General features: G+C 42.0%; 1 long non-coding RNA gene across 2 annotated transcripts in view; it reads left to right on the forward strand.

The window, feature by feature from the left end:
* The window catches only part of LOC103877073, a 58,386-nt gene extending 44,238 nt beyond the window's left edge, over nt 1-14,148 (forward strand). For both annotated transcript variants that reach the window (XR_002516753.2, XR_004178316.1), the window contains exons 4-6: nt 1,589-1,727; nt 12,126-12,177; nt 12,813-14,148. This is a non-coding gene — a long non-coding RNA (uncharacterized LOC103877073). The remainder of the gene's footprint in view (nt 1-1,588; nt 1,728-12,125; nt 12,178-12,812) is intronic.
* Nucleotides 14,149-25,156: the final 11,008 nt, after the last annotated feature.

Below are 25,156 nucleotides of genomic sequence, written 5' to 3' on the forward strand. Positions count from 1 at the left end.
GGATGGAGGGCAGATCATATGCAACAGCAAGCTTAGTGCTCTGCTACTGCACATCCCCTCTCCATCAGCGTTCCTTTGAATTTATTTTCAGAATATTTTCCATTCTTTCTGTTATCCAAAGACAGACACCTTTTATGTGTGTTACCCTCCAGAGACCCTGTAGTGCAATGCTTAATTTGTAAACAGGTTATATGGGTTCAAATTTTGACTCTTCCATATGACTTTGGCAAGTTACTCAAATTTTCCATGCTTCCATTTCCTCATCTGAAAAATGGAGATGTTGATGATGGCAATGATGATGATGAAGATGATAATGATGATAACACCTATGTTATAGGGCTATTTTAAGAATCACATGAGTTAGTATGTAGAAGGCACTTACAACAGTGCTTGGCATATAGGAAGCACTATGTAAGAGTGGGCTTGTTTTATTTATAGAGAGGATAGTGATCTGTTAAAGTAAATCACAGGGTCCACTATGTCATTCTCCCCAAGGAGCTTTTCCTTCTAAGAGACAGTATTTCCTTATTTGTAATAGTAGAATCCTAGGCTTGAGAGGAACTTGCTATAGTAATAGTCAGAGTTCTTCAGAGAAACAGAACCAATAGAATGTGTGTGTGTGTGTACTATATATGTATGTATATATGTGTGTATATATACACACTATATGTATATGTATATATGCATATAGAGAGATTTATTATAGGAATTGGCTCACATAATTATGGTGGCACAGAAGTCCCACGGTCTGCCATCTGTGAGCTGGAGAACCAGGAGAATTGGTGTTATAACTCAGCCCGAGTCTGAAGGCCTGAGAACTGGGAGCCATGTTGTCTGAGGGCAGGAAAAGACAGATGTTTCAGCTTAAATAGGGAGACTGAATTTGCCCTTCTTCTGCCTTTTTGTTCTATTTGGGCCCTCAGTGGATGGGAGGATGCCTACCCACATTGGTAAGAACAATCTGCTTTCTCAGTCCATTGATTCAAATGCTAATCTCTTCTGGAAACACCCTCACAGACATATCCAGAAATAATGTTTTACCAGATCTCTGGGCATCCCTTACCCTAGTTAAACTGACACATAAAATTAACCATCACACTTATCTGGAAGAGAGACTTTTAATTAGTAAAGGCTTCCCAGCATGCCCTCTGCAATGTGCCATTGTATCTTACCTCTTCTATCTATAGATAGACCAGCATGTCCCTCCACCAGAATTCTAAAGGGAATCCTTGCTTCTTGCTTCTTAATTTTTTTTGTTGACCCAATATGCTTACAGCTTTCAGAATCAAAACCTTCAGTTTTATTTTATGGTAGGTTGTAAATGGTATGCATCTAAGGAGCCACACTTGCATTAAAAATAGGGCTATCACTCTGCCGTGAACTCAGAAAGGAGAAATTGCTCCAAGCTGCAGGAGAGAGGTTCATCTTGCACATCTGAGAGTCAGAAGCAGTGGAGAATTGAGCAGTGGAGAATTGAGGGGAGGGCCATTGTAGCATATGCTCATGAATAATGAATCTGACATTATACGTATGCAAATGGAACACAGTAAGCTCTAAGCTAAAACTTGGTTTCATCATTTATTCACAGCCTCTTGTGTTCAGCACCTGGATTGTGCTCAGGATGGCAAGAGAACAAAGCAATCTGCTTGCTGTACTTGGGATAGAGAAGACCTGCACGAGAAAGCCAGATATTCAAGATGGTGTGATTTCTATCACAAGCTCTGAAGGTAAATGAAGGTGAACAAAATCCTAAAGGAAACGCATGCTCAGCTGCCTAAAGAGTGGTCAAATGTGAGAGCTTATTAAGGCACAGAGTGACAATAATCGCTGAGGCTCAGGATAATGAACAAAGGCAAGTTAGAGGCTGAATGGAATCCAATACATTTTGTGATCTTTACATTTTAATACTTAAATTTCCATGGAACAGACATCGTGATCAATTTTATTCCCCTGGGAGAAGTCCGACCTTCTCTAGCCCTCTTGAGTTTTTCTTTTAGAGTAAACAATATACTTTTCTAATTCAGACATCAATAAAATATTGCAATTCTGGAGAGATGTGGAATTTGGATCATACAGGTTCCTAGATTAGATTTACTTATTGTTTACAGGGCCAGTCCTTAATTTCTGTCTCTTCACTAAGAAAGAATTGCCCATGAAGAGTTCTTAATAATGGAGGGACTGTTGCTTCTGTGATTGACTAGGATTCCAGTGTAGATCTCTAGCATTAAACAGAACCTTGGCCTAGTAACTGTCCACCTAAACAGCTGCAGAAAATAAGATGATTTTGGCTTGTTTTTACAAGCTCTGTGGAGGAAGATTTCAATTTTCCCTTATGTTATACAGTTATTTCCTAACAGTGACAGTTAGGAGAGTCTTCCTTGTATTGCAGACAAATCTAAATTGATCTCAATGTAATAATATGAAAAAAATCTGTGTCAGCAGTGAAAAATAGGAAACATTGTCATCCATATGCGAAAGGCTATGAGGAATTTCTGTAAGATGACACCGAATTGAGCAAAAAATAGAATAACCTGTGAGTTGCCCTGGCTGACATTAGAATTGCCTGGAGAGGAACGCAAAGCCCAGATGTCTGTGCCACACTCCCCAGTCGTTTGCGGCAACTGGTCTGGGGTGAGGGCCAGGCATTGGTGTTTACAGTGTTCCTCAGCTGATTCTGATGTGCAGCCAGGATTGAGACCCAGTGCTCTAATTGAAGTTTGCTAGGAGGCTGTAGCTCAGAGCAGATGGGGCTGGGATTGTGACTGGAGAAAGGGGTGTACTGAGGGGCAGGGTATGACAGACGTTTGTCAGTCAGGGAAGTACACAAAGGGGGCTGAAAGAAGTGACCCTGAGTGGGGATTCCCCACTGGTGTGCATTCTCAGCAGCTAACATTCAGTGTGGACAGCAGCACCCTCCCCTCCAGCTTTTTGGAACAGAATTAGAGGAAGAATTGCAGGCACAACTTCTCACATCAGCAGATTCTTTGGGTTCAAGCTAACAGGAAATTGGGTCTGGTGGGTGGGGAGGAATGTTGGGCCTGCTAAGGTGGTGGTAGGGAGCTGGGAGGATCTCCTAAGGCAGTAGGAAGATTTCTCTCCAGGCCTGGCACCTGGAGCTGCAGCTGCACCTGCATCAAATAGAGTGAAGTTGTCTAAGACCTCTGCTTCTCCTGCTCTCTTTGCAATGCTGAATAATGAAAAAGGCAACTGGTGCTCAATCTAAACAATCAGCCAAAGGTCTGTATCCTGCAAACAAGCAGAACTTGAAAAGAACCCGAACCCTGTGCATTTAAACAAGTAGAACGTAATCAAGCCCAATTATAACACAACTCTGTGCAAGTTCACGATGTTGTTCTTTCCCTTTGGCGTGTGGTGGACCATCTGCCTTGTCCATTTACTCTAGGATAATAGAAACTTCTCTGATCACTGAGAGTCATGAAGCAGTTTCATTTCAATACTGGGTAATAGTCAAAACCTCAACCTAATGCTTTTCTTCTTTCTTATCTATGCTGTGCTGGCTCCTTCTGCCTCACTCCCAGACCAAGAGGCTGGGGCAGGAAAGGGCATTCTTGACTGGCATTGTCATGACCTCGTGCTCTCCTGACGTGGCCGACATTAAAAGCCAATACTTTCTTTCCCATGACATCTTCGTGCCTTTACGGAGACTTCCCTTTGGGAAAGCTATACTGCATCTTTCTAGATGAGGGCGAGGCTGCTCCCTCCCTGCCTGCTTGCAATTTCTTCCTGTGTAAAAGTCTTCAAGGGATCTCCCTGGAGCCACATGGAGACTGAGGAGTGAGGTTGTCACAGCACACTGATACTTAGCTCTAGAGAAACCCTCCAAATTCCAACTCACTCTTTAGTTGCTTCAGGTTCAACTCTTCTATTTCTTTTAGGTAGATGAGGGGCTAAGATTCAAAAATCTGATTTACAGACACCTTATAGGTCCTATTTGGTGGTCAGAACCCTGCTTTGGATTGCAAGGGTAATTTCCCCCAAGACTGGCTTCAAGGACATATGACATTTGCAGTTACACAGGGCTCCTCCCTCAGAAAGGCCCGTGCTTGGATTAATGCTCTCCTGTTTCCATCTTGGACTTCTTAATACTTTTTGAATAAGCAGTCCTGCATTTTCACTTTGGACTGAGTCCAGCAAATTATGTAGCTGGCCCTGGGTTGCCCCTATTAAATTGGGGCTTTTGCTGAAACTGAGATCAGTCTTCTTTTAGCATCTTATTACACCTGTTTCTGGTGGAGATTTCAGGCCTGTGTAGAATTCTCATTTTTGAGTATGAGTAAATTGCAGGAAAACCCACACACATCAATTTGGGCCCTATGAAAAGATTCTCAAGCAGGAAAGAACAGAGCTCACAGGAGGCAAAGGAAGGACATACTTGAAAAAAGATTTACCGTAGGAAACAAAAGTAATTTAAGGCAACATCTGCTTGTCCTTTCAATAAAATTCAATTAAGCCTGGATTCCATGAAACATGAGATTAAAGATGAGGTAAGACAATAAATATCAAAAGTAAACCTGCTCACAGGAAGATAAAAATTAAAAAGAAGCTTGATAGAAACTAGAATGATGACTTTGAAATAAAACATGAGTTGGCAGAATCTTATAATGTATTAGAAGAAGTAAAACGTACAGTAGACCCTGCAGATAATTGCATCAGTAATATGGAGAACTAACTTGAGAGAATCTCCAAATGTTGAAAAAAGGCAATGAGATGGAAATGACTACAGAGAAGAGGGAGATATTAAAGAGAGGCCATGGAAAGGAAGTACCCAGGCCAGTGGAGTTCCTCCAGGGAATAAAAGAAACAGTGGAATAGAAGCAGTGTTCTTACACAACCCGATTGCCTGACTGCTTCCTGAGGGAACAGCCACATGGCAGGAGTAGGGGACCCTCAGGTTTTGTATTAAATAAGCCTTTCTTAAAAAGAAAAATGCTCACCACAAAATGAGGGATATTAAGGGGAAAGTTGGCTGGGTATGTGGACTAACCCAAATCAAAACCTTTTTGATTTTGAAGTTGTTTTACTAAAGCTCCATTAATTGCCTTTCTGGTTCTTTCATCTTGTACCAGTCCCACATGTGGTTATAGAATGCCCCCATCTTTCCCTATTTAGTGGCTCTATGCTTGTGAGGAGAGTAACAGTGGCAATAATATCATTTATAGATATAATGACCAAGACTTTTACACAATGCTTTTGTTTATATTTCATTGGAACCTCTCAACAATGCTATGGGCACATAGCATAATTGGAAGTCACAGGCAAACAAATAGAAATGTTAAGAGCAGGGTCCTGCTCTATCTGAGGGCATAAGTGGATATATACACATATGTGTGTGTGTGTGTGTATGTGTGTGTGTATGTGTGTATATATATGTATATATATGTGTGTATATATATGTACACACACACACACACATATATATGGAAGCCACTTAGAAAAGAAACATTTTTGGAAGTTTGGGAGTGGTTGAGAGAAGGGATCTTCCATTATTGTGTTTTAGAGAATTAGCTGTCATGTACTTCTGTGATTATGTCCACAGGGCAAAGGACTTTTCACTTGAGGGGTTAGAAATACTATAAACACAGCATCTGAATCCAGCAAAAGAGGACCAATAGACCTTCTTTGTCTTGCAAAGAAATTCGATCACAGTCTAAAATGTTGTAGATGCTATTTGGAGCCCTATATAGTCAGTAAAAAAATGCAGTTCCAAATATCTGAAGGCAGTTTTTATAGCCAATGGTCTATGTTTCTTAATGGCCTTGCTATTATAGAGAATATTAGAAAGATAAACAGAAAAGAATAGGGCTAGTTTATAAATAGAGGTAGAGATTTGATGATGTCAGAGGTAGCCATGTCAGATCCCATTTCTATAGTAAAAAAAAAAAAAAGGGATTTGGGCTAAGTAAGAAATAAAAATGGTGACAGAGCATTTTCCTAGGCCGAAGTCATGATATATGACAGGATGATAATGCATTTAATGAATCATGAAATGTTCTAGTTCGGGAGTTCAGAAATACCAAGCAGAACGACTATTTTCCTGCCTGTGGCAGACATTGCTAATCTATTACAGTAGTCTTTTTTGCTAAATGTAGACACAACCTCCGAAACCTTTATAACACAGCATGCCAAGCAGCCCCTATCAAAGCATTAGGGCTGGTATCTAAGATGTCATTCCTAATCTAGTTCAGCCTTTTAAAGTTACTGAATCTCAGAAGGATAAAGTAACTTAAAGGTCAATCATTTGGAAGACCCTAGGACTATAACTGGGATCTTTAATCCTTTAATCAATAATTTTTCTATTATATTATATTAGAATTTAAAACTGAGATAAATGCCAGGGTTTTATGATTATAGACCATGAGTAACTTTGGGGTGTATGTGTGTGCATCACTGTCTGATATGACTTTTTGAAGTGTGTGTGTGTGTGTGTTACTGTGGACCAAAAGTTCTCTCCCAGATGCCAGAAATAATTTACAAATTATTTCAAACTCAAAATTTTTCCACTTTGAAATAGAAAAATTTCTCCCATTTTAAAATAACCAAAAATAAAGGACAAAAGCCCCAAATCCTCTAAGCCCTTTCATGAACGAAGTCTTTCTCCAGCCACTCTTCTACCCTTATTCCTCCCTCTCACCATGCTTTTTTGAAGTGACTAAATTCACTTTGTCTACTTTCTTCATTTTTCATTTCTTCTTCAATCTCCTTCAACTTGACTTCTGATTCCAGTACTCCATGGAAATAGCTTATGAACAAGTCACTGATGACCTAATAACCAGATCCAACGGACTTTTGCCATTTTTATTTTATCGACCCCACAGTTGACCCACTGCTGGCTCTTGAAACCCTTCTTCATTCCTTCCAGTGGTTTCTCTAGATTGTGCTTGTACCTCACTTCATCCCAGGTGCCTTCCCTTCTCCCCTGCATTTATCTTTGGCTCATAGCCTTCCTATTTTTATACACTATCCGTAGTCAATATTATCTACTCTCATGATTTTAACATCCACCCATGTTGCAGCGACAGTCAAATCTTAAGTCTCCAGCCATGAATTTTCTCTTGAGTTCCTGATTCATATATCCAAGAGTTTGCTGTATAGTATACTTTGTTATTCTCTGGGCACTTAAAACTTATCACACCACAAAGCGAACCACTTGTGTTACTCTCCAAACCCAAGAATACTAACGTTGGTGGTGGTGGTGTGTGTGTGTGTGTGTATTCAGTCTCTTTTCATAGCACCATCTTTTCACCTGAGCCAAAAATCAGAGAAAAAGCCTGTATTCCTCTGTCTTCAAAATTCCCTGCTTTCAATCCCTAAGAGGTTAATTTATTCTCTTTAAAGTTTCTTGAAGTTCTCCTTGTTCAGGCCTTTGCCACCATTGCCCGAATGATATAAGAGCATGCTCACTCATCCTATGGCCAGTACCGCTGCCCATAAATCCTTCCTTCACACTGCAGCCAGGGTGGTCCCTCTCAAATCAATTCTTCCCTCATTACCTTGTAACCCATAACTTTACAGGAACTCCCCTTTGCCCTCAGAATAAAGTCCATGTTCCTTAACATGACCTCTGTGCCTTGGAATTACCTTTTGTTCACTTTCCCCACATTAATCTCTGTTTTCACTTTGTGTGTTTGCTGCAGCCCCAGCAGCCAGTCCTGGCTCCCACACTCCCACACTCACATTAATCTCCATTCCATATCCTTTCTCTCAAGTGTATTTCTTTGCCTTGTTGTGATGTACAGAGTTCCAAATATGTTATATGTGATAACGCAAACATGAGTACCTGCCAGAGTGTTCAGAGACCCTGAACATTCCACATGGAGACAAGCCTGCTTAAATCCCCTAAACCGCCTGGGTGTCCCTTCACTCCAAGCTTCAAGACCCCTTTACTGATAAGAGGAAGCAGAAGGCTGGTGGCAAGAACACCACCTGGGTTGAGCCACTGGCTGACTAGTCCCTAAATTCCACATTTGTTCCCCTTCACTCCAGAGTCCAGTGTGTGTCCGAAGGAAAGGAAACAGAAGGCACTGAGTAGAGGCCCCGATGCTGGGACTGAAGTTCTAGCAGCCCAAGTCTCAGGCTCAGCTTGAGTGATTCTCACCCTGCATAGCTGCTTGGCACTGTCTTAGTCAATAATACATCATATGAATTCCCAAATCTAGGCAGGGGCAGCAACCTCAGGCAGTAGGCAATCTTTTTATTTTTTTATTTTATTTTTTATTTTTTTTTTAAGAGACGGAGTCTTGCTCTGTCACCCCGATGAGTTCAGTGGTGCGATATGGGCTCACTGCAACCTCCGCCTCCCAGGTTCAAGTGATTCTCCTGCCTTATCCTCCTAAGTAGCTGGGACTACAGGTGCACGCCACCACACCCGGCTAATTTTTTTGTTTTGTTTTGTTTTTTGAGATGAAGTCTCGCTCTGTTGCCTAGACTGGAGTGCTGTGGCACAATCTTGGCTCACTCCTAGCTCTGCCTCCCGGGTTCACCCCATTCTCCTGCCTCAGCCTCCTGAGTAACTGGGACTACAGGCGCCCGCCACCATACCAGGCTACTTTTTTGTATTTTTAGTAGAGATGGGGTTTCACCGTGTTAGCCAGGATGGTCTCGATCTCCTGACCTCATGATCCACCCGCCTTAGCCTCCCAAAGTGCTGGGATTACAGGCGTGAGCCACCGGCCCAGCCTTTGTATTTTAGTTTGTTTATTTATTTATTTGTTTGTTTGTTTGTTTTTGAGATGGAGTCTCGCTCTGTTGCCCAGGCTAGAGTGCAGTGGTCCGATCTTGGCTCACTGCAAGCTCCACCTCCCGGGTTCATGCTATTCTCCTACCTCAACCTCCTGAGTAGCTGGGAGTACAGGCGCCTGCCACCACGCCTGGCTAATTTTTTTCTATTTTTTAGAAGAGACGGGGTTTCACCATGTTAGCCAAGATGGTCACGATTTCCTGACCTCGTGATCCACCCATCTCGGCCTCCCAAAGTGCTGAGATTAACAGGCGTGAGTCACAGTGCTCAGCCTGTATTTTAATAGAGATGGTGTTTCATCATGTTCTGGAAGTCCTGAGGCTGGTCTGGAACTCCTGAGCTCAGGCAATCCACCCCCCTTGGCCTCCCAAAGTGCTAGGATTACAGGCGTGAGCCACTGTGCCCGTCCAGTGGGCAATCTTTAAAATGAATTAAAAAGTCAGGAAACAACAGATGCTTGAGAGAATGTGGGGAAATAGGGACGCTATTACAATGTTGGGAGTGTAAATTTGTTCAACCATTGTGGAAGACAGTGTGGTGATTCCTCAAGGATCTAGAACCAGAAATACCATTTGACTCAGAAATCCCATTACTAGGTATGTACCCAAAGGATTATAAATCATTCTACTATAAAGACACATACACACTATGTTTATTGCAACATTATTCACAATACCAACAACTTGGAACCAACCCAAATGCCCATCAATGATAGACCGGATAAAGAAAATGTGGCACATATACACCATGGAATACTATGGAGCCATAAAAAGTATGAGTTCATGTCCTTTGTAGGGACATGGATGAAACTGGAAACAATCATTCTCAGCAAACTAACACAAGAACAGGAAACCAAACATTGCACGTTCTCACTCACAAGTGGGAGGTGAACAATGAGAACACATGGACACAGGGAGGGGAACATCACACACCAGGGCCTGTCGGTGGGTGGGGAGCTAGGGGAGGGATAGCATTAGGAGAAATACCTGATGTAGATGACGGGTTGATGGGTGCAGCAAACCACCATGGCACATGTTCTGCACATGTACCCCAGAACTTAAAGTGTATTAAAAAATAATAATAAAATGCAGCGTTAGCAGCTAAGGAGCCAGATCTTCTGCCACTTGGCAGGGAGGTGTTGGACCGGCCTTGAGTAAAGCTTCTAATGGTCCGATGCCTTCTTGTCCTCTGCTTGTTTAACTCCAAACAGACCTTTGAATCCTTTCTACTTGAAGTGTATTTTAGGAGGCCTCTACATTGGCATCATCTGGGATGTTGTAGGACCTATATACTCTCCAGCCCCACCCCAGACCAATAAATCAGAATCTGCATGTTAACAATATGTCCAGATCATTCGCAGGTCCACGAAACTTTGATAAGCATTGCTTTAAAACACACTTAATACTTATCAGTTCCTCCAGCAGGGTTTGAATCTCTAGATTGTATAAACTATCCCTCAACTCACCTCCCTATATCACTGTGTTGATTATTATTTAAAATTTTCTTTCTTAAACCATACTATCTAGAAAGAATCCACTTAATGTCTGCTTCTCCCTCTGGATGAGCTCTGCCTAATAGAAACACAATGCATGTCCAAAATGCAAACTAAATACATACTTCTTAATTTTCTAGTAGCCACATTAAAGCAATTTAAAATAAGCAGGTGGAACTAATTGTAATTATTTTATTTAACCAAGTATATTAAAAATACCATTTCAAATCTAGTCAATATAAAAAATTGAGACTTCTACATTTCTCATACTAAGTCTTAAGAATTCAGCATGTATTGTACACTTACTGAACATCCAATTTGTAGAGTTACCTTTTCAGGTGCTCCACAGCTGCCTGTGGCTAATAGCTACTGTTTCAGACAGTGTAGACCTGAAGGCTAAGGTCCTTGAAGTGAAGGCCCAAATTTTCTTTCTCATTGAATTCTATTGTTGACCCCAGTTACCGGGTATGTTTCATGTATTCAAGGAATTCATTCATTCAACTATTTATTCATTAAGCAAATACTGAGTGTCTAATATATACCAGGCACAGTTCTAGGCACTGTGGATACAACTGGGAACAAAACGGACAAAGTCTGTCTTCATGGAACTTACAGGGTGAGGAAGGTTATTAATGCATACGCAAGTAATTACCCCATACGTTGGGTAGTAGTCTACCTTAAGGAGGTGCCACTTGAGCAGAAATGAGCCACAGAAAACAGGGGTGAGTGGGAGGAGGGAGCATCCCTGGAAGAGGGAACGACAGAGTCAAATGTCCTGGAGTGGGCATGTGCGTGATAAACTTGAAGAAGAGAAGGGAGGGCGGTGGGCTAGAATAAAGTGAGTAAGCGCGAGAGGGGCAGGAAATGAGGCAACAGAGGGTTGCAGAGACCAGGTTATGTTGAGGTTATGTTATGGTCTTTGTTCCCTGTGTGATGGAAATCTATTGTAGGGTTTTGAGTAGACACATGACATTAGCTAGTGCAGGTGGTAAGAGGATCGCTCTGGCTCTTGGTGGAGAGTAGACTGTGGAGGGGCAGGAGGGAAGCAGAAACACTGGTTGAACTGAACCTGAGTCAGAACATATGGAGTCCTTCTCTTACACAGGTATGTACAACCACAGCTTGTCTCTGGTTTCCTAGGGGAGTTTGCTTAGCTTAGGGTGAGGCATATAACATTCCTGGGATGCCTTGTACAACCCATAGCACTGTGTGCCCCTTTAGTGTGCCATATCTGAGCTGTGTGCCAGGCAGCCCTTGACAGCTGTTTACCTGTTCCTCAGACTTCTTATGTCTCATTGTTGTGCTTGCTGACTGACATGCCATACTGTATAATTTATGCCTGGGCAAGTCCAATTGCCATGCATTTTTTCATCCTTTTAAAATTAAAGCAAGTATATGTGTGTGTGTTTATATAAATCTATATATCTGTAGATATATCTATGTATCTCATGGGGATATATATATATTCCATGTTATTTTATGAGGCTTTCCTGGTCAACAAAGTGTCAGTTTGATAGCTATTGTTCTTCTCTCAGTACCAGAAGCCTGGGTGGTGTGAGACCCCCTTGAGGGCTGATTAAAATCCCTGCCTGTGTCACCTGCCTGAAACAGAAGCCTAGTGCCTTCTGCCATCAGGTAGAGGCACTGGGTTTCATTCTTTGGAATGAAATTTAAACCTGAATCTGCTGTAAGGTGTTTGGAATTTAGCCCAGCTGTCAAATTAGATCTAACTTCAATCGTGGTGAAATTGTGAAGTCGGTAAAGTTTGTATTTGGTGTCCTCGGATTACTTCTTCTACTAATGCTACACACATCTACAATAAAAATAACCACTGCCGTCACCACCAGAGTAACAGCGAACTTTTTCTTATACCAGATGCTGTACATCCATGATCTCATTTCAGCCTCTCAACAGCTTTATGAGACAGGTATTGTTATTATTTCCATTTACAGAGGGGAAAATGGAAACTTAGAGAAATAAATCACATGCCCAAGTAGCTGGAGTACTTGAGATCCAAATTTAAGCCAACTTCCCTGAGTTCACACTCTTAATTACTATACTGTATTGCATCTAAGGCTTCCTGTTTTCCTGCCTGGCCCATTTATTCAGTCACTCATTGTACCATATTGTTAGTTCCCTCTTGGTCCTTCTGTTCATGGCCTATAGAAACTTACTGAAAGAAAAGAATGTTCTGACAAGACATGTTCTAGAGCCTGCTCTGTTGCCTTCATACATCTTTTTTCCCGTTACCCCTCTTAACTATTATTTTGCAGATAAGTAAAGAAGGCTCTTTCAGGTTGGATTCTCTAGAAGGAGACTCTGAGATGAGGATTCCTGTGGAGGGGATTTATTAGGATGTGTTCCTAGTAGGAGCGAAGAATTTGGGACTGGGAAGGGAAGAAGGCCACACAAGGGTATTCAGCTTTGGCTCAAAACCACAAAAGCCTCATAATCACAGTGGATCTAACCTTGGAGGTGTCCTCTTGGCAAGGCAAGGTGATTGGGGTATTTATGTCCTCTGTACACAACAGGGCAGACACTAAGAGTTGCACACATCGTCAGCCCTTTAGGTTCTCTGTCAGCCTGAAGGCAGCCTCTGACAAAAAGATGGAGTGAGGCCTTTGAGAAAGAAGAAAATAAGCCAGTCTGCACAAAAATGGGATGAGAGAAGAAATGAGCAGAGCCCTGGCAACATCTTTCAGAGGCCTAATGAGAGGATATGAGTTTCTTCAATGTGGCAGAGCTGCAAATAAAACCTAGTTTAATTCACTTCTAAGCCTAGGTCTTTGTATTTCTTCAGTGACAGGTAATACTGAGGTGTTTTGAGCAATATTTACAGGAGACAATGGCAAGTCATAACCCCAGGAATTTGCAGGAGACATAGTGGCAAGTCGTAACCTCAAGAACCTACTTCTATTTACAGGTAAAACAAATCAGGCAAAAGAGATCCAGCAAAAATCCTGCTTTGAGGTTCCTAGAGAAGCTTATACTCTCTCTCTCTCTCTGTCTCTTTTTCCTTCTTCCTTCCCTTTTCCCCTTCCTCCTCTCCTCCCCACCCTTCCTCTAAACAGCTTTGTTGAAATGTAATTTACATGTCATATAACTCACCTATTCAAAATATACATTTCAGTAGCTATTATTTTCACAGAGTTGTGCAACCATCAACCCCATTTAATTTTAGAACATTTTCATCACACAAAGGAAGCCGTCCTATCCAGTAGTAGTCACTCGCTACTCCTTCTTCCACTGAGACCCTGACAACTACTAGTCTACTTTCCGTCTGTGTGGATGTGCTGATCCTGGATATTTTATATAAGTGGAACCATGTAATATTGACTTTATGGGTCTGGGTCATTTCATTTAGCACAGTGTTGTCTGGGTCATCCATGTTGCAGCATGTGTCAGTACTTCATACTTTTAAAATGGCTGAATAATATTACATTTTGTGGGTACTATGTTTTGTTTATTCATTCATCAGTTGATGTACATTTGGGTTGTTTGCCATGATGAATAACGCTGATATGAACATCCATGTGCAAGTTTTTGTGTGAACATTTGTTTGCTGTTTTCTTGGGTATATACCTGGGGTAAGATTGCTAGGTCAAATGCCAACACTAGGTTCAATTTTTGAGGAACTGCCAAACTGCTTCCCAAAGCAATAGCACCATTTTGCAGACCCAACAGCAATGCATGAGGGTTCTAATTTCTCCACATTCTTTGCCAACACTTGTTATTGTGTGTCTTTATATCCACAGGCATCCTAGTGGGTATAAAGTAGCATTTTGTTGTGGTTTTGATTTGCATTTCCCATCAGGAATGGAATGTTGGGCTTTATTTCATGTGCTTATTGGCCATTTTTATGCCTGCCTGGAGAAACGACTATTCAGATCCTTTGCCAATTTTTAATTTATTTTTCTTTATATTGAGTTGTAATACTTCTTTATGTATTCTGGACATTAGACCCTTATCAAATATATGATTTGCAAATGTTTTCTCCCATTCTTTGGGTTGTCTTTTCACTTTCTTGATAGTATAGTATCATTTGAAGCACAAAAGTTATTAATTTTAATGAAATATAATTTATTTTTTTCCTTTGTTGCTTATGTTTTAGATGTCATATCTAAGAAACAATTGCCTTATCCACAGTCACAAAGATTTATATTTATGTTTTCTTCTGAGATTTTTGTAGTTTTAGCTCTTACATTTTGACCTTTGTTCTATTCGGGAATCGTTTTTTTGCGTATAGCATGAAGTAAGGGGCCAACTTCATTCTTTTGCATGTGGATATCCAGTTTATACTTTCTTGTTCCAGGCACCATCCCTTACCTTTTCTCCTTTTTTTCTACCTGAATTACAGATAAGATGGCTAGAGATGTAGCAGCCAGCTTGTGACTATCAGGGGGGAAAAAAAAAAAAAAAAACTAACAGAATTTTGGTGATTTAGGCATCGAATTGTTGACTAAATTTTTACTGTGTGAGAAAACCCCCAGTCCATAATTGTTTAAGGGTTTCTGTTATCTTGCAGCCCAAAGCACTGCTTCCCAATACATCACTTTTCTCTTCTCCCCGGAGTAGACATTTTACAAAGTGGTTGATGTTGCACCTCATGGTAAGTCCACCCTAATTCAAACGTCTTTCAATTTTTCCAGAATACAAAATAGTGTCATTTTAATCATGAATGATTTATGAAATTTTATGCTGCTGGCCAAATATTATTGACCCTGGGCTGGGCTCACCTAAGCTGGGCCAATCAGGTCCTTTTTCCTGGAAATTTGGAATGTTGAACTGAGAACTTTTGAAACAAGGTTCATTATTTTCTCTAGCTGAAGTCTTTGAAAACACAGTGGCTGGCCTGTTCTTTTGCTGACCGGTTTGTTTGCGAGTTGGCCTGCTGTTGGCACTGTGAACTGTAACAATACATGTTTTGCTTGTCGGGAGTTCCATTTTCATCTACTCCAGCCAGCCATTCATACGGCCGCTGCGCTGGTGGTTTACTCTTCTCTGGTTATGAGAGTATGTGAGATTAACGGTAAACTGTTCTTGAAAGTGCCCGGAATCCGCGTTTTCCTCACGGCACAAGATTTTTCTCGCACCATCCACACCTTCGCATTGACTTGCATGTCGAAGAGCAGGAAGATAAAAATCCACAGAGTTTGAAGCCGGCGGCAGCCACTGTTATTTTGAAAGTGTCTTTGTGGTCCATTAATACTTGGTTTCCGGCCCTGAAACCAAGACGACAGAACGGTGGCAGTGTCCCGAAATGGTTTTTCCACCACAATTTTGATCAGGCACCTGGCGTCCCCTGCCCAGAGTTTGCGCCACAATGATACCGTACCGTCTCCGCCAATCCCACATGGTATGGATCCAGAAACCTGAACCGCCCGTGATATTCTAAACCACTTCGTGTGGCTGTTCTTAGGTCTAATTATCTTCAAGTTTACCCTGCTTAGTCTGAACCAAATCATCTGAGGTTTATAGTGGGGGCTCATCTGTCAGAAACTTTGGCCACATGCTGTTGTCTTTCTAAAGTACTTTATTAAATTACTTAGTGTTCACTAAGCATGAGGCATTGTGCTAAGTGGTAGAGATACAAATATTAATAAGATGAATACTCTGTCTACAAAGTTTTCATAACTTCTCTTTTCTCTATTATATGGTAGAAGAAACTTTGTTACACATTCTACAGAAATGATGTATCTTCCAGTCATCCTTTTCTTCATCTCTATAGGCCTCTATCTATCTATCTATCTATCTATCTATCTATCTATCTATCTATCAATCAATCATCTATCTCCCAAAGTGCTGGGATTACAAGCGTAAGCCACTGTGCCCAGCCCCATCTATCTATCTATTTATCTGTCATTATCATCTGTCATCTATTTATCATCCATCCATCCATCCATCTATCCATGCATCCATCCATCCATCCATCCATCCATCCATCCATCCATCCATCTGTAACAGTTAGTATTGGGTAGATTATGCTGTGGTAACCAATAACTCTAATATCTTAGTGGATTTAAGCAGCAGAAGTTTACTTTTTGGCTAAAATCAAGTTAACTTCAGATTTTTTGATGGGGAGGGCTCTGTTCATGTTGTCCTCACTCACAGATCCAGGTTGTTGGAACTTCCACCACCTGAGTACTGATGGGTATTGCCCTGGAAGGCTCCAATATGGAAATAATGCACGTCTCCTTCACTCACAACCCACTGCCAGACTAGTCAAATGGCCGCATCTAACTCTAAGGGGCAGGAAAGTGCTGTCCTATGCCTTGAAGGGGGTGAAATGGAAATGCTAGTGAGCAACATTAGTCAATTTCTTGTCTCCCCTTCTCCTTTTCCTCCTTCTTTTTTTCTTTATCTTTACCTGCTCTTCAGAATTTAATCTATCTTATAATTTAATAAAGTACAGACATTAAAACAAATCTCTTATTGTAAAACATGTGACAACTAGGTAAAAGTAGGTTTTACTTTGTCATCAGGTAGTCAAATGTCTAGGAAGCTAACTTTTTTTGTATAAATGCTCTCAAAGATAAAGATAAAAACAGACAAGCAAAGCCATGTATCCCACCAGCAATATAAAACCAGAAAATTTAATAACCAGTTGTATTAGCTTCCCATGGCTTGCTGCAACAAATATCTCCAACTCAGTGGATTATAACAACACATACTGATTCTCTCAAGTTCTGAAGGTCAGAGATTAAAATTAGCATTCAAGATGTTTTCAGGGAGAGGTTTACTTGTTAGGTTCTGGAGGATAACTTATTTTTTCCCTTTTTCAGCTTTTAGAGTATCATCCCTTGCATTCTTTGGCTCATGGTCCCTTCCTCCCTCTTTAAAGCTGGCAGTGTAACATTTTCATATCTGTCTTCTTCTTTGTCATATCACTGTCTCCTCTTCTGTTTCTGTAATCAAATAGCCCTCTGCCTTCCTCTTATAAAGACAAATGAGATTACATTTAGGTCCCACCTGGATAACCCAGAATAATTTCCACATCTTGAGGTCCTTAACTTAGTCACATCTGCAAAGTCATTTTCTTTTCTGTGTAAGATAACATCCACAGGTTCTAGAGAATAGGAACTGGATTTTCTTAGAGGCTATTACTCAGCCTACCACACTAGTAATATGAACAATAGTAACACTAAATCTCTGATTTTTGAGACAGTGATTAAGAATTTTATTTGTCAATCAATCCTTGTACCTAATTTTAACAGGAGATATCAGAGCAGAATGTACTAGAAGAGAAATGGGATCCAAAATAGTACAACCCAAAATAGTACAATAATTAGTAATTATAGACCATTTCTTTTGCTGCTTTTACATATTTTTTAATGCTGATTTGAAATTTGCTACACTCAGAGATTACATTTTATATTCAGAATCTAAATGCATTTTGTTTTATAAATATAGTGACTGGATTTGCTGCATTTAGCAGAAAATTCATTGCTTATACTTCCAGAATGAAACCCGTTGGAAACATTTTGTACATATGGGGCTATGAATTATGATTTTCCCTTTACAAGATATTTGCAAGTCAGAAAAGCAAAATCATTGCTTTCTTTCTCCCCCTGCTCCTTTGGGAAGGGAGCAGTGAATCTTACCTTTTGGCAGGTCAGAAACTCTCTCTTATACTCAAGCAAGCTTGTGCAGACACCCAAAATTAAATACTAGATTCTCACAAATGTCACACACCTCTAAAGAAGATGGAACCTAAATTGAATATTAATGAGTAATGAAAGCTGAAAACAAAATTGCCTGTTGGAAATGTGCTTATGAGTTATGAGAATAACATGTAAGTTTCCTCTTTCTACTTCATTTTGAAAATAGCTGTCCACGATGTGGTTAAGTGAGCCCTGGGATCCTGATATATTTTTCCAGGATGACTGCAGACTCTTGAGCAAATAATTTGTTCCATATTGCTGAATTCTTAAGAAATAAAATTGCTCACCCTAAAAAGAGCCTTTTCAGGACTCCAGGGTAATTTCTGCCTGGTGTGTTCAGTGCCTTTTACCCCCATCTTTTGGCTATTAGACTCTTACTGAGTTAATGCAATAATTCCTTGGCACTTTTCTCTTGCAGCTGCTGACAGGGTGAACTTTTTCTTGGGCCTGTGGTGCTTAACTGTCAGGTGGACTGTAACTACATTCACATTTTTATTCATTAAAGAAACCAAAGTAGGAATACTTCTATGTCTCCTGTGGCTTCTGTTGAATCTTTGAGGTGATAAGAATCTGATCTTATCAAAATTAACGACTTATGGTCATTCACACTATTATGGTTAATGGGGTTGAGCATGAATTATCCCCTGCAGAAACGGGGCTTATTTAGGACTTATAGTACAGCACAGTCTGGGAGTATGGTCAACCGAATCTCTGGCCACCCTGTACAGCACAAATTTGAAATATATAGCAAAGATAGTTTGCAAAATGAATATTCAAGTACTGATTTCAGGTTGCTACCCAAGCAGGTTGCACTAAAAGAGCAATAATATTTAAGAATATGTTAAAAAATGTACCAGAGTTAATGAAACAAAAGCCGTACTTTGGACTCTGCAATGAAAGGGAAAATGTATTTTCTTTCAGTATAGGTTCTGGCAAGGGTGGCAGTGTGGTTATTTCAGCCTGTGGCTCCTCTCACTTCTACCATTCCACCTCCCTGCCCAACCTTCCAGAAGGGCAGAAAGGGCTAATACACTAGATTTAACTTTGTTTGCTTTCATCTCCTTCCATTTATCCATTTCTCTCAAATAGCCAGGAGGGCCATAGAGTTTTGTCATTAAGGCTGGCAATGTTCAGCCCCAGACTGGAGCAGGATAAAGGTTGGATCCTGGGGCAAGCATGAAAAAAGGTCACCCTTTAGTGTGAGGGGCAAAAATGGAACGAGAAGCAAGTTAGGGTCACATGTGATACTGATATTGCAGAAAATATCAAGGCGGTTCAACGCCATGGATTGAATGTTTGTGTCCACCTTTCCTCCAAAGTCGTATGTTGAAATCCTGGCCCCCAGTGTGATGCTATTATAAGATGGGGCCTTTGGGAAGTGATTAGATTGTGAGGGTAGAGCCCTCATGAATGGAATCAGTCCTCTTATAAATGGGACCCTAGAGAACACTGTCGCCCTCTTTTCTCCATGTGAGGATGCATTGAGAGGACAGCAGTCTGCAACCTGGAGGAGAGTTCTCACCAGAACCTGATTGTGATGGTAGCCTGATTTTGGATCTCCAGCCTCCCAAATTGTGAGAAATAAATTTCTGTTATTTGGAAGCCATCCAGTCTATAGCATTTTGTTATAGCAGCCTGAACTAACTAAACCATCAAGAACCAGGAAAATAAGAGATAAAACATAGGCATTGGCTCAGGTATAGCAGAGTCCTTATGAATTCATAAGACTGCTCTCTGCTGTATTTGGGATCATTTTGGTGGCCAAGGTCACATCTCTACCATCAATTGGCATCAGTATGGGGGAACCACCCACATGATTCAAATGATCTCCCACTGGGTCCCTCCCACAACATGTGGGGATTTGGATGGGGACACAGAGATGAACCATATCATTCTGCCCCTGGTCTCTCCAAATCTCATGTCCTCACATTTCAAAACCAACCATGCCTTCCCAACAGTCCCCACAAGTCTTAACTCATTTCAGCATTAACCCAAAAGTCCAGAGTCCAAAGTGACATTTGAGACAAGGCAAGTCCCTTCAACCTATGAGCCTGTAAAATCAAAAGCAAGCTAGTTACTTCCTAGATACAATGGAGGTACAGGTATTGGGTAAATACAGTCATTCCAAATGGGAAAAATTGGCCAAAACAAAGGAGTTATAGGGCTCATGCAAGTCCAAAATTAAGCAGAGAAATCAAACTTTAAAGCTCCAAAATGATCTCCTTTGACTCCATGTCTCACATCCAGGACATGCTGATGTAAGAGGTGGGTTCCCGTGGTCTTGGGGAGCTCTGCCCCTGTGGCTTTGCAGGGTATAGCCCTGCTCCTGGCTGCTTTCACAGGCTGGCATTGAGTATCTGCAGCTTTTCCAGGCGCACAGTGTAAGACGTTGGTGGATCTACCATTCTAGGGTCTGGGGGACAGTGACCCTCTTCTCACAACTGCAATAGGCAGTGCCCCAGTAGGGACTCTGTGTGGGGCTGTGACCCCACATTTCCCTTCCGCACTTCCCTAGCAGAGGTTCTCCATGAGGGCCCTGCCCCTGCAGCAAACTTTTGCCTAGGCATCCAGGTGTTTCCATATATCTTCTGAAATCTAGGTGGAGGTCCCCAAACCCCTATTCTTGACTTCTGTGCACCTGCACAGAACACAACTGTGCACTCAACATCACGTGTAAACTGCCAAGGTTTGGGGCTTGGACCCTCTGAAACCATGGGGTGAGCTGTACCCTGGCCCCTTTTAACAATGGCTAGAGCAGCTGGGATGCAGGGCACCAAGTCCCTAGGCTGTAGACAGCATGCATGGGGACTCTGGGCCCCGCCCACAAAACCGTTTTTCCCTGCTAGGCTTTGGGGTCTGTTATGGGAGGGACTGCTATGAAGACCTATCACATGCCCTGGAGACATTTTCCCCATTGTCTTGGGGATAAACGTTCAACTCTTTGTTTCTTACGCAAATTTCTGCAGCCAGCTTGAATTTCTCCTCAAAAAATGGGTTTTTCTTTTCTACTGCATCATCAAGCTGCAAATTTTCTGAACTTTTATGCTCCATTTCCCTTTTAAAACAGAATGCTTTTAACAACACCCAAGTCACGTTTTGAATACTTTGTTGCTTAGAAATTTGTTCTGCCAGATAACCTAAATCATCTCTCTCAAGTTCAAAGTTCCACAGTTCTCTAGGGCAGGGGCAAAATGCCACCAGTCTCCTTGCTAGAACATAACAAGAGTCACCTTTGCTCCAGTTCCCAACAAGTTCCTTATCTCCATCTGAGACCGCTTCAGCCTGGACCTTATTGTTCACATCATTATCAGCATTTTTGTCAAAGCCACTCAACAAGTTTCTAGGAGGTTTCAAACTTTCCCACATTTTCCCGTCTTCTTCTGAGCCTTCCAAACTCTTCCAACGTCTGCCTGATACCCAGTTCCGAAGTTGCTTCCACATTTTCAGGTATCTTTTCATCGACACCCCACCCTACTGGTACCAATTTACTGTATTAGTTCATTTTCACGCTGCTGATAAACATATACCTGAGACTGGGAAGAAAAAGAGGTTTAGTTGGACTCACAGTTTCACTTGGCTGGGGAGGCTTCAGAATCGTGGGAGGTGAAAGGTATGGCAGTGGCAAGAGAAAATGAGAAAGATGCAAAAGCAGAAACCCCTGATAAAACCATCAGATCTCGTGAGACTTATTCACTATCACAAGAACAGTATGGGGGAAACTGACCCCATGATTCACGTTATCTCCCACCGGATTCCTTCCACAACATGTGGGAATTATGGGAGTATAATTCACGATGAGATTTGAGTGTAGACACAGAGACAAACCGTATCAGAATCTGACTTCGGCCACTAGTAAGTGTTTACCTAATCATCCATCCATCATCTATTCCTTCATTCATAAACATGTTCCACATAATTTAGTGTTGGCTTTTACTGGAGTCTCTGGCCTTCTTGCATGACTCCCCTCCAGCCAGACCTTATTTCAAAGTAATGTGGAAGGATGAATGTCAGGAGCATCTATTGAGTATAGTTGTTGGGAAGTCTTGGTTTTTCACTAGGCCAGTACACTAAAAAGAGGCTGAGATGCTAAGATATCTTTTTTTTTTTTGAGACGGAGTTTCGTTCTTGTTGCCCAGGCTGAAGTGCAATGGCACATGATCTCGGCTCACTGCAACCTCCCAGGTTGAAGCAGTTCTCCTGCCTCAGCCTCCTGAGTAGCTGGGATTACAGGCATGCACCACCATGCCCGACTAATTTTGTATTTTTACTAGAGGGTTTCTCCATGTTGATGAGGCTGGTCTCAAACTCCTGACCTCAGGTGATCTGCCCACCTTGGCCTCCCAAAGTGCTGGGATTACAGGTGTGAGCCCCCGTGCCCGGCCGAGGCTGAGATATCTTTATATTTGGGTGGAGTCACCCACTCCAAGAAAGCCTAGACACTTCTTTTTTTCTTCTTTTCTGTATTTTGCTTTTTCTCACTATGGGACACTAAGATCTAGAGGGCTCAGTTTAGGCTGTGGGTTTTTGGGCGAAGAGAAAAGCAATCCCATGGGCCAGTCATTTGCACAGGCAGGTAGAATCAGTCATACAGCCTCACCTAGCTCACCAGGGGACTTACCTTAGCTTGTGGGTAGCCTGGAGCTCTGTGTACGTCTTTTTCAGAGACACTTTCGTGGATGGCTATGGAAGGGCAGGGCAAGATTTTCTATTCAGGTCCAGGTTTCTAAGCTGTAGCTCTTATAGTTCTCCTTAGTACAGAGATGGCAGACTCATATGCAAGGTAGGATATGAAATCTTGGATTGGGAATGGTAAGAGGTTTCTCCAAATAGAGGTTGGATGCTACAGTGGGATGCATAACAAGAGAAGAGTTTGTTTTTGTTTTTTGTTTTTTTTTTTTGATAGTGGAATGGGGAGGCCCCCAGTTACCAGACCAGCTCATAAAGAGAGATGGTAAGGAGAGAAGTTCTGGTAAAGCAAGTCCTCAACCCAGAAAACCGGCAGGTTAGGATAGGTCTCAGGAACAATTGACAAAACAAAGAAAGGGCAATTTGTTTTTTCAAAAGAAAAAGGAGTATTCTTGAGAAAGGAGCAATTAAGGGAAGTACAGTGAAGTATCCAGAGAGGTATGATTTTAGTTTGAACTGGTCACAGACTTGGGTTATTACTTGAAGGAGAGTTTTAACCACTTTATTTGCAAACAGCGCATATTGGTAGAATAGAACAGGAACCCCTTTTCTTACCAGACATACATACGTTCAGAATCTGGTATTTATTCTGATGGGGTTGATGAAATTAAATGTTATACAGTTGTTTGTCATAGCTTTTAATGGTTAAAAAAATGTCTTCACTATAGTCCTTGAAAAGACATAAGGAAATTGAAATTTAACAGCCTGAAAAATTAAAATTTAATACTCCTGCAATGTATCATTGTCTCCTTAAAATATTTTAGATGATCTTCTTATCCAGTTATAAAATGATACATATTCATTAAAAATATTAAAATACAGAGAAATACAAAGAGTAAAAATAAAATCACTTGGAGTGGGAGTATCAAAATGGCAGACTGGAAGCAACTCATGAAGAGGAAACGAAAGGGCTGGTGAACACCGACCCTGCAGACTGATCATCTGAAAAACCTGTTGGGATCCATCAAGGCAACAGGGGAACACAGAGAGCAGAGAGGAGTGAGGCTGGGCCCCAGCCTGTCTGGGCTTACTGTGGAGCCAGGAGAATCTCTCCAACATGGGAAAGGGGAGTTGAGTGAGAGCCCTCAGGGGATTCATGTTCTCCAAAGCGACCTGTGCAAAACTGGGAATGGGATAATACCCCTGCCCCTCTCCCTCCCCCCAATATCTTCCCACTATGCTTCTAGTGGCAGAGAGCCACCCAGATGTTCTGCAAGGGCAACTCTTGAGTCCAAAGGGACCTCTACAAGCCTTGGGCCCTGGAACAGACCAGCAGTGGCACCATAGCCCTAGTAGAGGCCATAGTTGCAGTTCCTAGAAGCAATAAGATTGCTCTACTACTTCTTGCCAGATGGGACTTGGCACCAGCTTGCGATGCAATGGTCCTGCTTTGACCCAAACTTGGCTGGCCACTCCAGTCACCCCAGCCACTGGTAACCAGGTGGGCAACCTCCAGCCCAGTGGTCCTTCTTTTGTGCGGCCTCAGCTGAAAGGTGTAGCCTCATGATATCTTAGAAACCCATGGAGAGAAGGGTGCATGACCCTACCCACCCCCATCACTGATAGCCAGAAGGGCAACACCTGCTAGAGCTGCTGGCTCAGTGGCTCTGCTTCTGTGTGAATTCAGCCAGTGGGCACAACCTCATGTTTTCCCAAGAAATACAGAGACAGAGACCCCACCCACTGCTGTCACTGATAGCCAGGTGGGAAACAACTGCTAGAGTTTCTGGCCCAGTAGTCCTGCTTCTGTGGGAACTCAGCTGGAAAGTGTAGCTTCATGTTTTCCCAGGAAACACCCAGATGGCAGGGTATGTGACACCCCGCACCCCCACCACTTATAGCCAGTAGAGAAATTCCTGCTAGAGCTTCTAGCCCAGAGGTCCTGGTTCTATGGGAACTCAGCCAGTAGGCACAGCCTCCTGTCATCCCAGGAAGCACTTGATGGCAGGGTGGGCATCTCTACCGACTCCCACCACTGGTACCTAGGTGAGCCACACCTGTTAGAGCTTCTGGCTCAGCAGTACTATTTCTGCCAGAATTTGCTAAAAGGCACAGCCTCCTGTTGCTCTGGAAAGACCTGCATGACAGAGCAGGCAACTCCACCCACCTCCACCTCCTACAGCCAGATGGATCATACCTGCTAAACTTCCAACCAGTTTCTGCATAAACTCTGAGGCAGGCACAACCCAGTGTTTCCCCAGGAAGCACATGACCTAACAAAGATATGACTTGTCTGCCAACTGTGGCCCCTGCTTGAGGGAGCCCCATGAACCAGAATACCCAACAAAATACTCATGGGAACAGAGAAGTAATCAGAGGGGGCTCCTCCAAGACCCGAGAGTGGACTAGAATCAAAGCCAGTTAATTGAATTGACCTTATACCATAACCAAACCCCCAAGGGCACCAAAGGAAAAAAAAAGCAAAAAAGAAAAATTGCATCTAAAGGACAGCAACTTCGAGCTTTGAAGGAACATGAGCCCACACAAATGAGAAAGAATCAGCATAAGAACTCCGGCAATGCAAAAAGCCAGAGTGCCTTCTTTCCTCCAAATGACTGC

This window comes from Papio anubis, chromosome 14 (assembly GCF_008728515.1).
Source record: "Papio anubis isolate 15944 chromosome 14, Panubis1.0, whole genome shotgun sequence".
Taxonomy (NCBI): Eukaryota; Metazoa; Chordata; class Mammalia; order Primates; family Cercopithecidae; genus Papio; species Papio anubis.